The sequence below is a fragment of the Aethalodelphis obliquidens genome, unplaced genomic scaffold, assembly GCF_003676395.1.
Source record: "Aethalodelphis obliquidens isolate GAN/ISIS:26980383/991018 unplaced genomic scaffold, ASM367639v1 scaffold2, whole genome shotgun sequence".
In the NCBI taxonomy this organism is placed as follows: Eukaryota; Metazoa; Chordata; class Mammalia; order Artiodactyla; family Delphinidae; genus Aethalodelphis; species Aethalodelphis obliquidens.
The window spans coordinates 92,893,374-92,908,667 of record NW_020837946.1 but is presented as its reverse complement, the minus strand read 5'-3'; the positions used below and the strand labels follow the sequence as shown (position 1 = coordinate 92,908,667).

The 15,294-nt window shown below is 37.2% G+C and overlaps 1 protein-coding gene across 2 annotated transcripts in view; it reads right to left on the bottom strand.

Annotated features, from left to right (window-relative positions):
• DARS1 (aspartyl-tRNA synthetase 1) overlaps window positions 1-15,294 on the bottom strand; it is a 67,411-nt gene that overhangs the window by 30,269 nt on the left and 21,848 nt on the right. The gene's annotated exons all lie outside the window — the stretch shown is intronic.

The window sequence follows — 15,294 nt, the reverse complement described above, 5'->3', positions numbered from 1 at the left end:
TGCGGGATCTAGTTCCCTGACCAGGGAACGAGCCCAGGCCCCCTGCATTGGGAGCTTGGAGTCTTAACTGCTGGACCACCAGGGAAGTCCTCAATTATTTATTAAAGAACATTTCCCTGCCTATAGTTGAAATTTACTAAGATCAGCATTTCCTATAAGGAGAAACACTGGCTTCAGTAAATGCAATTACTGGTATGTAATGGAATTAAATAACAGAAGGTCAACTGAAAAGATTTCAAGGTAATAAGAGGACATTAGGGTGCTGCGATTAAATCCTCATTGCCTGTAGTTTCTGAGTACACACTGTCATTGGATTTGTGACAGATAGCCTATTGGATTGTGCAATTCTAGTTAAGAATATCTATATGAAGCTTAATATATACTAAGAATAAAATAAATGCATCTCCTGACCAGTTTAATTCTATAACAAACTTGAATTTTGAACACCAGACACTCAAATTCTGAGATAATTTATTATTTGTGTCATAGTACATTTGTGGAAAAGGATAAGATTTAACTTTCAGATCTTGGAGAGTGATGTCGGTATGATGGCAGCTCAATAGGCCAAAGGCAATTCCCCATGTAAAACTATTAATTAAAACTCGCAGGGGCTTCCCTGGTGGCACAGTGGTTAAGAATCCACCTGCCAATGCAGGGGACACGGGTTGGAGCCCTGGTCCGGGAAGTCCCACATGCCACAGAGCAACTAAGCCCGTGTGCCACAAATACTGAGCCTGCGTGCCACGACTAATGAAGCTCATGCGCCTAGAGCCTGGGCTCTGCAACAAGAGAAGCCACCGCAATGAGAAGCCCGCACACCACAACGAAGACCCAACGCAGCCATAAATAAACAAATAAATAAATAAATTTACTAAAAAAAAACCTCTCAGGTGGTAACTGGAGCTGTAGAAGTGAGTTGAAAAGGGAAGGAAGGAAGAAAAATGCCAAAGTGACAACTGGGAGAGAGTGGACTTCCTGCGGCAGCTGACGTAACAGAAAGGGCAAAAATGGATTAGGAAAATCTGTCCTGGACTCCCTGTTTACCTGCTGTCATAAGGCCCAGTTAACTTTTGTGTTATGGTCTCATGGCTCAAGTCCCTACTTAAAATTCTGCAAGATGGATGACCAGAATCTAAACAAAGCAAAGCAACAACAAGATATAACTTTCCAAAGAAAAAGTCTATTCATTCTGAAAAGGAACTGGGTCCTTAGTAGTTGTGGTGCGATTTGACAAGATTCCAGAAATCTAACAATACTTATTTTACACAGGAGAATACTACAATCCATTTCAACAAACATTTGGGTTGGAAAAGGATCATAATGAAGATAATAGGTGAAAAAATGGTGAACTAAGACAGAAAAATTTTCACTTTGCTACACTGCCTGGAGTTCTAAAATGTCTGTTACCAACTACCTTAAAAAAAAAAAATCATCAGTACACATACCTCTTGCACTCATAAATCTTCTGCACTAAACCTATCACCTAATATCTAGCTAAAAATCTTGTGTACTGTAGAAACTCAAAATTTATTATGGTAAAAGAGGTGGTTGGTGAACTAAAATAAGACTCCTCTGAGACATGAGGGGATCAAGAGGCTTCAGTTTATTGATAAAAGGGCCTTCTAATACTGGGAATCTGGGGTCGCTGAATCTTTCTTCAGTATGACTGCCACCTACCATTGCTTCAGTTTATTAATAAAAGGGCCTTCTAATACTGGGAATCTTTCTTCAGTATGACTGCCACCTACCATTGCTTCATCTGTTTGCATGGGTAAGCTTAATACCTGAGTATATAATTCAGATCTTGTGAGAATTCTGCTGCTTATCTCACATGTTTCTATGAGGAAGGTTTTCTCTTCCTTACTGATCAGTGTATTGCTTCATGGAGTAATCTGACCTGCCCCTACTAGAGCCCCACCCTGAGACAGTCCAGCTATGTCCCTGACTCACTTGGTTCTCTTATCTCACCCCCTTGGACTCGCTAGTAAGAGGCCTTCCATTATCAGGAAGTTTTCTTGAAGCCAACTTCACGTTAAACACATCTACTCTTAAGGATTGAGCACTAAGCGAGTGTCCTTCCAAAAAGAAGCTGGAATGTGGTCAAATCCATTGCCCAAGGCTAGCTAACAGTCCAATCAAAGAAAACAAAATTTTCTTTTCTTCCTCTCTCAAAAGTAACCAGATGACGCCTTTTATCCAGAACCTGAAACTTGAAACTAAGACTACCTTTAGTTCATTAATTCAATATTATGTGCTAAAATACTTCATCAGCTAGACTAGAAAACTACCACTAGTTTAAACATTGTTTCCAGTACTAAACAACTGACAAAAGAACTTCTGAAAACCTGACATATTTCTAAGCTAGGGCCAAAGCTAAACTTCTGCTATCACAAATTGCTCTACTGCATAAATCAGAAAGAAGGTAGGCTTTAACTAGATATAGAAGATTCCTATAATTAATTTTTTTGCCCTTCCAATCTCAGTATTTTTCCATATTATTTCTAGCAGCTATATACTATTAATAGAATAGCAGACTTAGATCTTGGTAAAATAATTTAGTTCTAATATCTCTATCTCTATATCCTCATCTATATCTATCTATCTCTATTGTTGATGTGAATGAATTCAGAAGAAAAAACATTAAGACAAAATTAAAAAGAGTCAAATTTATGAAAAAGGGTCAGACTAGAACTTGTTAGTTAAAACCAGTAAAAGATTATGCGGTCTTTATGTGTATACGTGTGTGTATAATTAGACTCAATACAAGAGGTATTGGAATACTTGAATAAGCTAACTGCCAATAGAAGGATAAAATTCCACGTTGCAGAAAAAGTCTAACATGATTTTAACTGACACTGTGTGTTAAGATGGCTTAATACTATATTGTGTATAGACTACAGCTTGACTGCTGCCATAAAAAGATCCTATTAAAGTCTGTTTTACATTTTGAAACAAATATGTCACTATGTCTTGTTATGTATAACAGGCAACTAAAAGCCTTCGGTTTTTATAGACCATATGGCAGGAAAAAAAAAAATCCATGGTGGAAGCTCCTGGGAGCTTCCTGGGAACTACTTTATAGTAGGAGAAATGGATGAAGTAAATTAAACATAGCTTTTCAAGAGCTGAGTCAGCTATTTTTATTATTACCAACACCTCCCAAAACACACTGTCACAGCGTTTTTTTAATACCTCTTCCATTTTCCAAACACACTTTTACCCCCTGCATATAAGGAACCACTCTACAAATAAAATTAGTAGAGCCTTGATATTAAAAATGCCTTAATAAGCACAAAAGAGTTTATGTCATCTATTAGGAACTGTCAACCGTTCAATTTCATTTGTTTACTTTGAACGTAAACTGCCTTTAGGAAAAAAAATGTAAAAATCACCATTCTTTATATAAAGTATATTATAAAAATATTTTGAGTGGGCTATCAAGTTTGTGGGCTTTTTCAATTTTTAAACAAATGATATAATGTATGAATTACTGAAGCAATTATAAAACACGCAACTTGGGGCTTCCCTGGTGGCGCAGTGGTTGAGAATATGCCTGCCAATGCAGGGGACATGGGTTCGAGCCCTGGTCTGGGAAGATCCCACATGCCGCGGAGCAACTAGGCCCGTGAGCCACAACCTCTGAGCCTGCCCGTCTGGAGCCTGTGCTCCATAACAAGAGAGGCCGCGACAGTGAGAGGCCCGCGCATGGCAATGAAGAGTGGCCCCCGCTCGCCGCAACTAGAGAAAGCCCTCGCACAGAAATGAAGACCCAACACAGCCCAAAATAAATAAAATAAATTAAAAAAAAACAACAAAAAACCCCACGCCACTTGGGGAAAAAAACAAACAGTACTCAGTTATCTGAAGGAATAAAATACCATCTTGCCAACATGAGTGCCATACGGTTTACTATTTAGGGCCTCCCTAATGACCACAGGGATACTTCTGTTATCTGTAGTTCTATCAATCTTGATTGTAAGTTTTCATGTCTATATTACATAAGAAGCGACAAACTAAACAAAAGTTTGTTGGAACTATTAGAAGTAGGCACAACTGTTATATTAAGTAACAGCTGACTGCTGAAGAATATATATTAAAAAACAAAGCAAAACAAACAAAAACATGAAAGTGGCAAACAACACATTATAATCTAGCACAGTAACAGACGTTCACAATAGTGGCCTTGTGCCATTAAGAAAAAGGAAGAATGTAAAAAAACAGGCTTCAAAGATTCTGTTAAAGTTGTCAAAATAGTTTCAGTACTTGAAGGAAGTAAGCTTCACAGTCTAAAGTAATGCACTACTGCGTACTGCCTTATTCTTTAATGTGGTATATCATCACATACACACTGCAAACCTACAGTGGGTATTATGCATTGTAAAGAGATTTAAAAAAAACAGATACACAAAATTTGACTATGAAACATTAGGGTTGATTTCTCATCAAATACAGCAGAATTTATCCATTTCTTATCAAATACAGCAGAATTTATCCAATACTGGCCTCTTCAAATTGACTACTCAAGGTAAGGACGTAGGGGTTATAAACACATTTCAAAATCAGCACTGCCTAAAACAATCTTAAAACAACTTATCTGGAATTACTTCTTGGTTTTGTCACACAAATCAGTTTTTGGGGGGCAAATCTCACTTATACCTATTGTTTACTATCCTTCAGAAATGCTGAAGATCATGACAGAACTCTAGGTGGGAGAGAAGAAGAGACTTAAAAAAAAACCCAAAAAACTAAATGAATGGCATTAGAGGTCCAAGGAAGTAACATGTTTCAAAAAGGAGAGAATACTTAAATATATAAATTATAGGGTTAATAGACAGACATTAACCTCATATATACACTTAATAATGACAGCTATAGATAGTTAATGTATCAACTATAGGGTTGAGCAGCTTAGCTATAGACAGTTAATATATCAACTATAGGGTTGAGCAGCTATCTACAAACATTTTTTTTTCTTTTTTTTTTATTTAATCACCTTTTTTTTCTGCGGTACGCGGGCCTCTCACTGTTGTGGCCTCTCCCGTTGCGGAGCACAGGCTCCGGACGCACAGGCTCAGCGGCCATGGCTCACGGGCCCAGCCGCTCCGCGGCATGTGGGATCTTCCTGGACCGGGGCACGAACCCATGTCCCCTGCATCGGCAGGCAGACTCTCAACCACTGCGCCACCAGGGAAGCCATACAAACATTTTTGATAATTTGATTTACTTTACCAGTAAAAAAAAATGGGGAGTATGCACCTCAATATGTATATATTTTATTTATTTTAAAATTATATACATGTAAATATTAGCTTTAGGCAAATATAAACTTGGGGAGAGATTCATAATTAGCAATAATGATCCATAATTAGCAATAGCAAATCCATACTTCACACAGTTTTCCTTATAATTTCTATCTAGCTAGGGGAGTACTGAAATCTTGTCAGATCTGATTGGATTATCATTAAAACACCACCACCACCACCACCACCACCACCACTTCATAATATGGCTGATACAAAGATCCCACACTGTAAGTGACAGTGTTAACATTTTCTTGTTGTGCGTATGTTTTAAGTTTTATCTTCATTCTATAGTCTCTTGATAGAAATCCTTTGTCCATTTTCTGAGGGTCAGTCTGTTATTTTAATAAATATAATCCCCCCAAACCAGTTAGCCAGGCACAGTAAACTTCAATTGGCTACAATATGCTGAAAGTGAACCAGAGAGTTGGGGTACCAGTGTTAGCTCCTTTGTGTTACTGGAATCCTGCAGTCTTCCTTCAGAGGCCTCACATGCTATAGGTGACATGTGACCTTCTGAGATGCAATCCAAGTGATAGGCCCAGTGTTTATCTATAAATTAACTATTAGAAAAACTCAAATTTTTGCTTACATTTTTAGATCAAAAAGAAAGGAAGGAAAGGAAAGAAACAAGTTTAATTATTTTCTTTCCTTCAGTGGGTAATCTTGAGCAAATCACACTTTGGAGAACACTGGGATAGGGCATAAGAATCACAATGACTGAGAAAAGGCCGTTGGTGCAGGTAGCTGATTTATAGGTGAAAAGGAATTTAACAGTATGGGACTCTAGTCAAAGAGGTCACCATCTTGCATACAAATGGTGGAGAAACAGATCTGGGAAAGAAGTACTTCATCTATTTTTTTGTCACTGGGTCCCAGTGGGAGGTTCTGACTCTGACAAGTCCTCTTGGAGAACAAAGAATAATCACCCCCAATTCACACTACCCCTCACCAGTGAGGGATGGAAAATGGCAAGGTTTGTTCTTATATTTTTAAGTTATTTTTTAAACAGTGTTTTCTAAACATTATTTCAAAAACTTATTTTTTATTGTAAAAGAATATACTTTTTTATTAACAATTCCAATGTTAAATAACGTGTAAATTTAAAATTTTAAGTTCCCCATCATATACCCAACCCCCTCTTCCTATAATCACTGTTTACCATACTCCTCCACATTTTTTCTCATTTGCAAAAAATATGGAATGCATCATAAATTTTGTGTCATTCTACTACATTAGTTTTGTTCATGTTCTCCGTATTTAAGGTTGAAGAAGCAGTTTTATTTTTACAGCTCAAACGAAATTGATCTTAATAGATACAATACCTAAAGTATTATTATTCCCATGTCACTTTGGCAATTTCCTTTTATGTTCCAGTTCCTGTGTGAAGGTAGGTGCTACTAACAATTTATAGTTGAAAAAACTGAGACTCTGAAAGGTCAAGTAATTAGCCCAAGATCACACAGCTAGTAAGATCATGTACTGATTACTGCACTCGACAGTTCTGTTACAGACTCACAAATTAGCACCAAATTTTAAATACTCCAGAATGCAACATCAGCTCACTTTGAAATAATGCATTCTCATTTTTAGAAGCTCATGAGCTGCCAGATTCCTTTATAGCTTATGTGAAAGAAACTGAAAATAACAGGCCCTTCACAAATAGTTTTCAAAATGCCCAAGAATCATACTGCCTTCTCCGGTAACGCTGCTGTATCTTGATGTTCTGTTGTTGCCAGCCTCAACATATATACATCAGAATCTTTGTATAAAAGAGAATAAAGTTATTACTTAAAGTTATATTTAGCTTAGAAGAATTAATCCCATAAACTAGGAACTTTCGACACCAGATTTTAGACCTACTTTTTTTTTTTTTTTTGCGGTACGTGGGCCTCTCACTCTTGTGGCCTCTCCCGTTGCGGAGCACAGGCTCCGGACGCGCAGGCTCAGCGGCCATGGCTCACGGGCCTAGCTGCTCCGCGGCATGTGGGATCTTCCCGGACCGGGGCACGAACCCGTGTCCCCTGCATCGGCAGGCAGACTCTCAACCACTGCGTCACCAGGGAAGCCCCCTAGACCTACTTTTAAAGCACATATTTATCAAAGTTTTCAATACAAATGTTGAACTGGACAGGGCCAATATAGTTCTGTTTCTGATCCAATAGATAAGTACCTCATTCCAACAAAGAGGTATAAACTATCTAGGTACAGTTGTTCAAAGAGCTGCAATCCAGAACAATATAATAACCTTGCCTATGTTCACCAACTTATCCACATGATGCTCAAGGGGTACCCAAATGCCCACCACCCTCTGGGCCTCAACTGTGGATGATATATATATATACTTCCATCATAGGACCTGTAACATGCCTCTGCATGCAGTTGTTTATTTTTGTCCTGTCCCCAAATTAAGTTCCTTATGTGATATACAGAGTCACTGAATACCCGAGCCTAGCAGAGTGTCTAGACTGGAGCAGGTGCTAATAAAAGTTTTCTAAATCAATGAACCTTCTTCTGAGTATTATTTTGATATTTACAGTTCTAAAAATTAACGTATAAACTGAAAATTTAACCTACCAAGTAAGTAAAATAGTTATTTTCAGGTGAAAGATCTAGAAAGGAAAGAAAATAAACTTGTATGTAGCTAGGTGACTCATTAGAGAATGAGAAACATACTTGTGACTCACAAGGACCAATAAATAACCTAACCACAATGACTAATATGAAGAAAAACAAAATAAAATACATACATATACAAATATTACAGCCTGAGTAAGCCTTTTATTCAGAATCCGAACATCGCTATGCTAGGAGTGGGAGATGTTACATAAGCACAAATAGCAAAATTCAGTTTTTAACACCTGCACTTCAAACGAACTGTAGCCTTTTACAACACTTTAATTTTAAACTTAAAAACCTGCGTTTACATTCACTATAGTGAATACAGTTTACATTCACTATAGTCCTTAATAGCAGTCAATACAAAAAGGCCTACAGGGCCACCTTTAAAAAAACTTGTCTTGGGCTTCCCTGGTGGCGCAGTGGTTGAGATGTCCACCTGCCGATGCAGGGGACATGGGTTCGTGCCCGGGTCCGGGAAGATCCCACATGCCGTGGAGCGAGTAGGCCCGTGAGCCATGGACGCTGAGCCTGTGCGTCCAGAGCCTGTGCTCCATAATGGGAGAGGCCACAACAGTTAGAGGCCCGTGTACTGCAAAAAAAAAAAAAAACACTTGTCTTTTCAAGGCTCAACCATAACTAACACAAACTACTCTGCTCATTATTTTTAAATGGCACTAAATAAACAATAATTTTAAAAGGAAAAAAGGGATGACTTCTTGCCTCAGCTCAAACACCAGCTACTAAACATTAGAACATTAATGTCAACATAAGATGGGGATTCAGAAACACTGGCCTGGATAGGTATCCCATCTTCCTGCTTCCAGACAAATTTCATTTAAAGACGTCAAACCATTTCAGAGAACACAATTAAGAATCCGTTCTTAAAGATCTCTAGGGAATGAGATGTGCCAACCTTCCCATGTAACTCATTTAGTTGTTTCATTTCTGTATGCATTTAACCATAAGAAAATTGATCTTTCCAACAAACTGATTAAAATAATGTGTTGAAGAGTCCTGTGGCACTTAAATCCAATTAGTGAGTCAACTTTTCGGATTAGTATTTTGATGAATTGGATATTCCTAGGAAAGATAATTTTGGGAAAACTGACCCCATATTAAGCTTTAATGTAGCTCTTAAGGAAAATACTAAAAAGCTAGAAACTGCTAGTGGTACAATCTAGTCAGTAAGGGAAAGATAAACACCTCAGATTTAATATCTAAAGTAAATGCTAAGATAGTTATCTATTTAAGATATTAAAAGTGACCTCATAGTTTGCCTCTTAAATGATTAGGAAACCCCAGCTGGAACTATCTGATTTGATATTTTTAATAGTGGAGTCCTTGCTTTTTTCCACCTGGTATATGGCCAGAGGGAATAGAGTTAAATGTAGGGCCTCATGGAATTAACATATAAATACCATTATTTCTCCCACTTTTTTGTGTAGGAGTTCACATGTTTTAAATGTCCAGCCTCTTTGGGTTGCCCTTCAAGACGGAAATACCTTGAGAATAAATAAACAGTCCTTAGGCACTCCCCTAGCACTAAAGATAATGACAAGCATTTAATATAAAAAAAGATCTAAGACAGTATGAAAATTAAATGAGGATTAGAAATGGCCTTTTCCTCATGAACGTATTTCTAGCTATGCTGTTTCCTAAACCAAAGATTCTAGCAGAATGGTTAGTTGGCTTACTAACTAAACTGCTAGCCTCCCAAAGTGAATGTGTTACTAAATATTCATTTGAATTATCTCATGTTTCACTGATCCTCAAATTTCTAAAGTAAGCTAAAAACATCTATAAGTAAGAATTTTTGCTTTATTTAATAAGTAATAGAAGCCACTAGCATTTATATGTTGCTGTTCATATGCTGGTTTTTTTTTTTTTTTTTTTTTTTGCTGTACGCGGGCCTCTCACTGTTGTGGCCTCTCCCATTGCGGAGCACAGGCTCCAGACGCGCAGGCTCAGCGGCCATGGCTCACAGGCCCAGCTGCTCCGCGGCATGTGGGATCCTCCCGGACCGGGGCACGAACCCGTGTCCCCTGCAACAGCAGGCGGACTCTCAACCACTGCGCCACCAGGGAAGCCCCCATATGCTGCTTTTAATCATAATAGAAGGCTGATAATATATTAAGCAATGAAACTCACAGAATTTTCCAAATTTTTATTTTCTTATTATAATTATACTCAGAAACTAAGGGATAAAGAGGAATGAGATCCTGAAGAGTTCAGTGAAACAATGAAAAGAGGTGGCCTATAAACCTCTATTTTCATTACAAAAGTGGAATATATTCTACTGGTCCCAGCTGAGGAATAAAAATCAACTGTGCTGCCACAAATACACAATACACTCTTTAAGCTTGGTGTTAGATTATGGGATCAAGAGTATATGGGGCAGGGAGTTAGTAGGGCATCTGCAGGGCAAAAGAAACAAAGAGACAGAGAACAGTGGATAAGGATTCAGTGAGAGTAGTTGTAGGAATGGAACTGGTGTTGTGTGAGGTCAAAAGGGGACAGACAAAACAAGGAGAAAATGGGGAGATTGATAAAAAAATACAAGCCTTGATGAGGTCCAACAGAAGATTAGGAGGCATTAGAGGTAGAAAGGTGGAAATTATGGTTAGAGAGAATGGCTACTGGAGTTTAAAATGAAATTCTAAGGGGCAAAATCCAAGCTGTGGCCACAGGAGTGAGCTGTCAAAGTGAAGCAATGGTGAAGACAGGGGAGGAAAAGTAAGGAGTTTTAAGGCCAACTTGTTCCATATAGTCACTTGTGAACATTTAGAATGAGAGGATGACTCGGAAGAGGAGGAGCAGAATCCTATCAGCCAGAAAAATAAAATGGTTTCAGTAAAACAACGTATTTCAATCTTTGGGCTTTTCATGAACTCAAAAGGTTGGAACTTCTCTCCAATTTACTCAAAATAGTAAGCAAGTTTAGGAGATACTACAGCTGTCTATCCAAATCCCTCTCCCCTTCTTCATTGCTAACAGAACCCCACCCCTGTTCAGTATCCACACTTTCCCTGGCCAAGTGCTCTAAGGGAAGCTGAGCCCATCCAGCTCCAGAGAGTGAATTGTGTTTAGTCCCAGCCCATCCTGGGAATTTACTCCAGATTGATGGTGTCTTTTCCACAGAGTTTCTCGAACTAGAAACTCTGAAGTCATTTTCCACCTCTTTCTTTTCCTCACCTCCACACATAAGCAGTCAGCAAACAGATAAGACTCCTATATTTGGACCCACTCACTGCACAAGCATTATTATCTCTTTTAAGAGTATAGTTTTGCTTTAACACTTGTTCTGAAAATGTGAATTAATTCCAACACAATTGATATATTAGGTATCAATCTGAGCATAATGAGAATTTTGTGTTTGCCTATACCAGATTTCACCTGTGAGAAACACTAGGCCAATGCAGACAACTGTACTCAGGTGAACTTAGCCACACAGGAATACATAAAACACACACCCCTCAAACATCTACCTGCGTTACAAGCCACACCCATCCCCATCTGGTGGTCCAACTTTCCTTCCAATTTCAGACAGCCTTCCTTGTACCACTTGATAATAATTTCCAAGCTGCAACTCTTCTGATACCCACTTCCACTCAGAAACAGTATGTCTTTGTAAAGATAAAGTGAGAGATTTATTGTATTCATGTATTTCTCCACCATTCAATATGTATAAAACTATTCTATGTTTTTAATAAAATTAGGTTCTTTTTATAAAACTATGTCACTGATGAAGGTTGTTTTTATTTTTGGCTGCACAGTGTGGCACGTGGGATCTTAGGTCCCCGACCAGGGATCAAACCCATGTCACCTGAATTGGGAGTGCAGAGTCTTAACCACTGGACCGCCAGTTAAGTCCCTGAACTTTTTGACTGTTGTGCTATTTACCTATTTTCTGCACAAACCTTAAGGTTTTTATTTCATACTTTTGCATAGCACAGTATTTTTTTAGGAATGCATTTATTACAATAACAGAACTGACTGAATATTAGCACCACTCTACAAAAAGTTAACCCAAAAGGACACCCATACCTCAATGTCTAAGATCTCCTCCTTTGCTGACAACAGAGCAATTCTAGCAGACAGAAGTTTAGTTTGTACAAGTGTTACAAAGAGCGTGATATGTTAAGGAACAGTATCAGTTATCCATACAGCCAAGCTCTTTCATTTCCTTCCTGAGTCCAGAATCTTGGTAAAGGATAAATTCCTATTTTAAATTCTGAGTGTGGTCTTATTTCCACATCACTTGCATACACCACACAGCTGCTTTGTTGAGTGACTTTGTGTTTTACTTCTCACAGCAAGAGCGATAAGAATATGTATAAGATGCACTGTGTGGCAGTGCTGATGATGATAAGGAAAAGGCAACAGATTAAGCAAAAGAAGATGTAAACTTGCCTAGTGAGCTTTAGGTTTCATATTTATAATTATAGCTATCAAATATTTTTATATTAAAATTATTCAAGAAAAATAACTGTCTTTGCAAACATGAAACTCTACTTTCTAACTACCTTCCCCCCACCCCACTGTTTTTATTGCATGCTTTTTAACAATGGGGTGATTCCTTAGGAAGGCAACTACTGCTTTATGCTAGAGGAGACAAGCTCATTAGCATTACTGATGGTTAGAAAAACATTTCATTCCTTCTTTGGAACTGTTTTTAGCATCAATTTATGACAACACAAAAATCTTTTTTTATTACTTTATTATCAGCTATACTTTTTAAAACCAAAATTATTATTTTTCACCAGTTTTCGTTCTCAAAAACTTGGGGACAGTATTTAAAAGTCATTATCACCCTCAAGAAAAAAAATAGCTATCTACTCCTTGAGGATATATACCAGAATAAACTGCACACTCTAGAAAAGATATTTTTGAGGCAAAAAGCAACAGGGTTTCCCTTTTCCAGTCACCAACGTATTTCAATGACATTAAGGTTGTATTCTAAGTGAGCTACATATAATGTGGAGGGCTTTGAACTAATATCCTTATGTAATCTTAGAGAGGCAGGATGACACAGAAGCATGAGCCTAGAGTCAAAGAGACCTTAGTATTTTAAGTATCAACGTTCTTATCTGTAAAAAATGAATAGACAAGAAAAAAAAAAAAAGACAAAATGGTATCCACACCTCACAGTACTGCTATGAGGACCAAGGGGGAAAATGCAAGTATGGCACTCTGCAGCTCCATACTTAGTATACAGTAATAGTTAGCTATTATTGCTGCTACTGTTACAATCAAATCTGTTATTTCCCCTGTACATGAGATAGGGAAGCTACTGGTGACCACTGCACTGAACCTTTACTGGGGTGCACCCCATAAATATAAAAATTCATGGTAGATACTGGAAAGCTTGGCAAGATAAAGTAAGGGCAATCATCATACTAAATTTTAATTGTAGATTAAGTTTCTTAAATATTAAAAATAATTATTTCACATGCAATAAAAGTCCAAGTGTAGGTGTGTATGGGGGAGCTTTTTTCCATGGCCTTTCATTTAAAAAATATAAGGTCACTGAAGAGTACCCCATCATAATTTATATAATCTACTCAATATACACAAGATAATGATGGGAGGTTAGCAGCATACGCTTTGTATGAATAGTGTTTTTACCTTTTATTTTACATTGTTTTAGGCACCACAGTTTTAAGCCCCTCAAAGTGCTTTTTTATACTAGATTGTCACAATAAAGGCCTAAAATATGTAAGAAATCCTATTCTATATTGATATATGCTGACTGTTATTATTAATAGTACAGATAAACTTGAGAGTTGGTGAAAGCTAGGTGATGACCAAAATTATAATTTTAGGCAGTCAATAGCTCATATATTTCAAAATGATTTCCATTTGACTCTTATTTACCCCCTTCTCCTCTCCCCCTCAAAAATGAATAATGGTGAAAAAGACATATTCTAAGCTTTTCTTTCTCATATTTACATATTCTAATAGCAACAAAAACTATTAAAATTTAAACACAGAAACTTGAGTATTAAAAGTTTTCAGCAAAACTGGCAACAAATTTATTAGGTTTCTGGTTGTCAGAAATAATCTGTTGAATATTACTGTACTCAATGAGAAATGAGCTCCACAGATCTACATAGCTACCCATATTCAAATTAATAATTTTAAAATCCTGGGCAAGGTATAATAAAAGATTAGTTGAAAAGAGGACAGGCTATAAAGTTGCTACATACTAGTTTTTCAAGTAACGTACCAACATAAAATGCTTTGATGATATAAACTAACAATTCATTGAGGCAAAGAACTCAAAATGCCCAAACATGAGAAACCATATATTTGCCAGTTAAATCAAAACAGCACCCGTAAAACATCAATTGTGTAAATATTTTTTGAAATAATAAACCACCTTTTCACAATAAAAATCTGTATTCCAATTCCGAGACAGGCACAAACTTGGTTTATATGTCAAGTAACTTCTTTCAATTACAGTGAATTAGTGCCACACCTAATCTCAGGCTTTAATATTTCCCAGGCAAGTAGAAATAAAAATGTTCAAAGAAGGGTCTTAGCTGTAAAGAATGAAGAAAGACTCACATACAGTAAACAATTTATGAAGTCATGTGCCTAGTCAGTGAGGAGCTGAGTCTCTGGGCCACTCTTACATTCCATTGCCCATTGGCACGTTGTAGAAGTTAAAGGTTTAAATCATCCTAGTAGTTCTATGATGACTTATTTTGTGAACCCAGTTTTCTTCACCAAAACCCCAAGAATTTTAAGTTCAAAATAAGCTTGGTAAGAATTAAGCACAACTAAATATGGCATAGATCAGTGGCCTCTCTTGGCAATGTCAGGGACCCTCAGTAAACACTTAAATTAGTTTTATCATGTTACTTAAATACCTACAAGTATAAAACTAGTAGAAATAAATGCCTTATGGTTATAGCCCTTAACTTGAAATCAAAGCGAATTTTTACAGTCTTTTTTTTTTTCCTGGGCCATGCTGCTCACCTTGTGGGATCTTAGTTCCCAGACCAGGGATAGAACCCGGGCTCACGGCAGTAAAAGTGTGGAGTCCTAACCTATGGACAGCCAGGGAACTCTCCTCAAAGCGAATTTTTAAAGAAAATTGAAACAAATATTAAAAACAACAAAATTCAAATTAACAATATTAATTTAAGGTTTGTTAAAACAAAATTGCTGACATTTGGTTTACTGTATAAAGCTGTAGTCTCATATCCAGTTCTAGATTTAATTTTCTGTATTTTTATTTTAATACTACCAATATGAAGAATGCTTGCTCATAATTCCATAAAACATTAACTTTGAAGTTGACTCAGGATAATTTGGCCTCATAATTAACCAAAGTTCTGCAAAGAGCAACCAAGAATGACAATTTAAA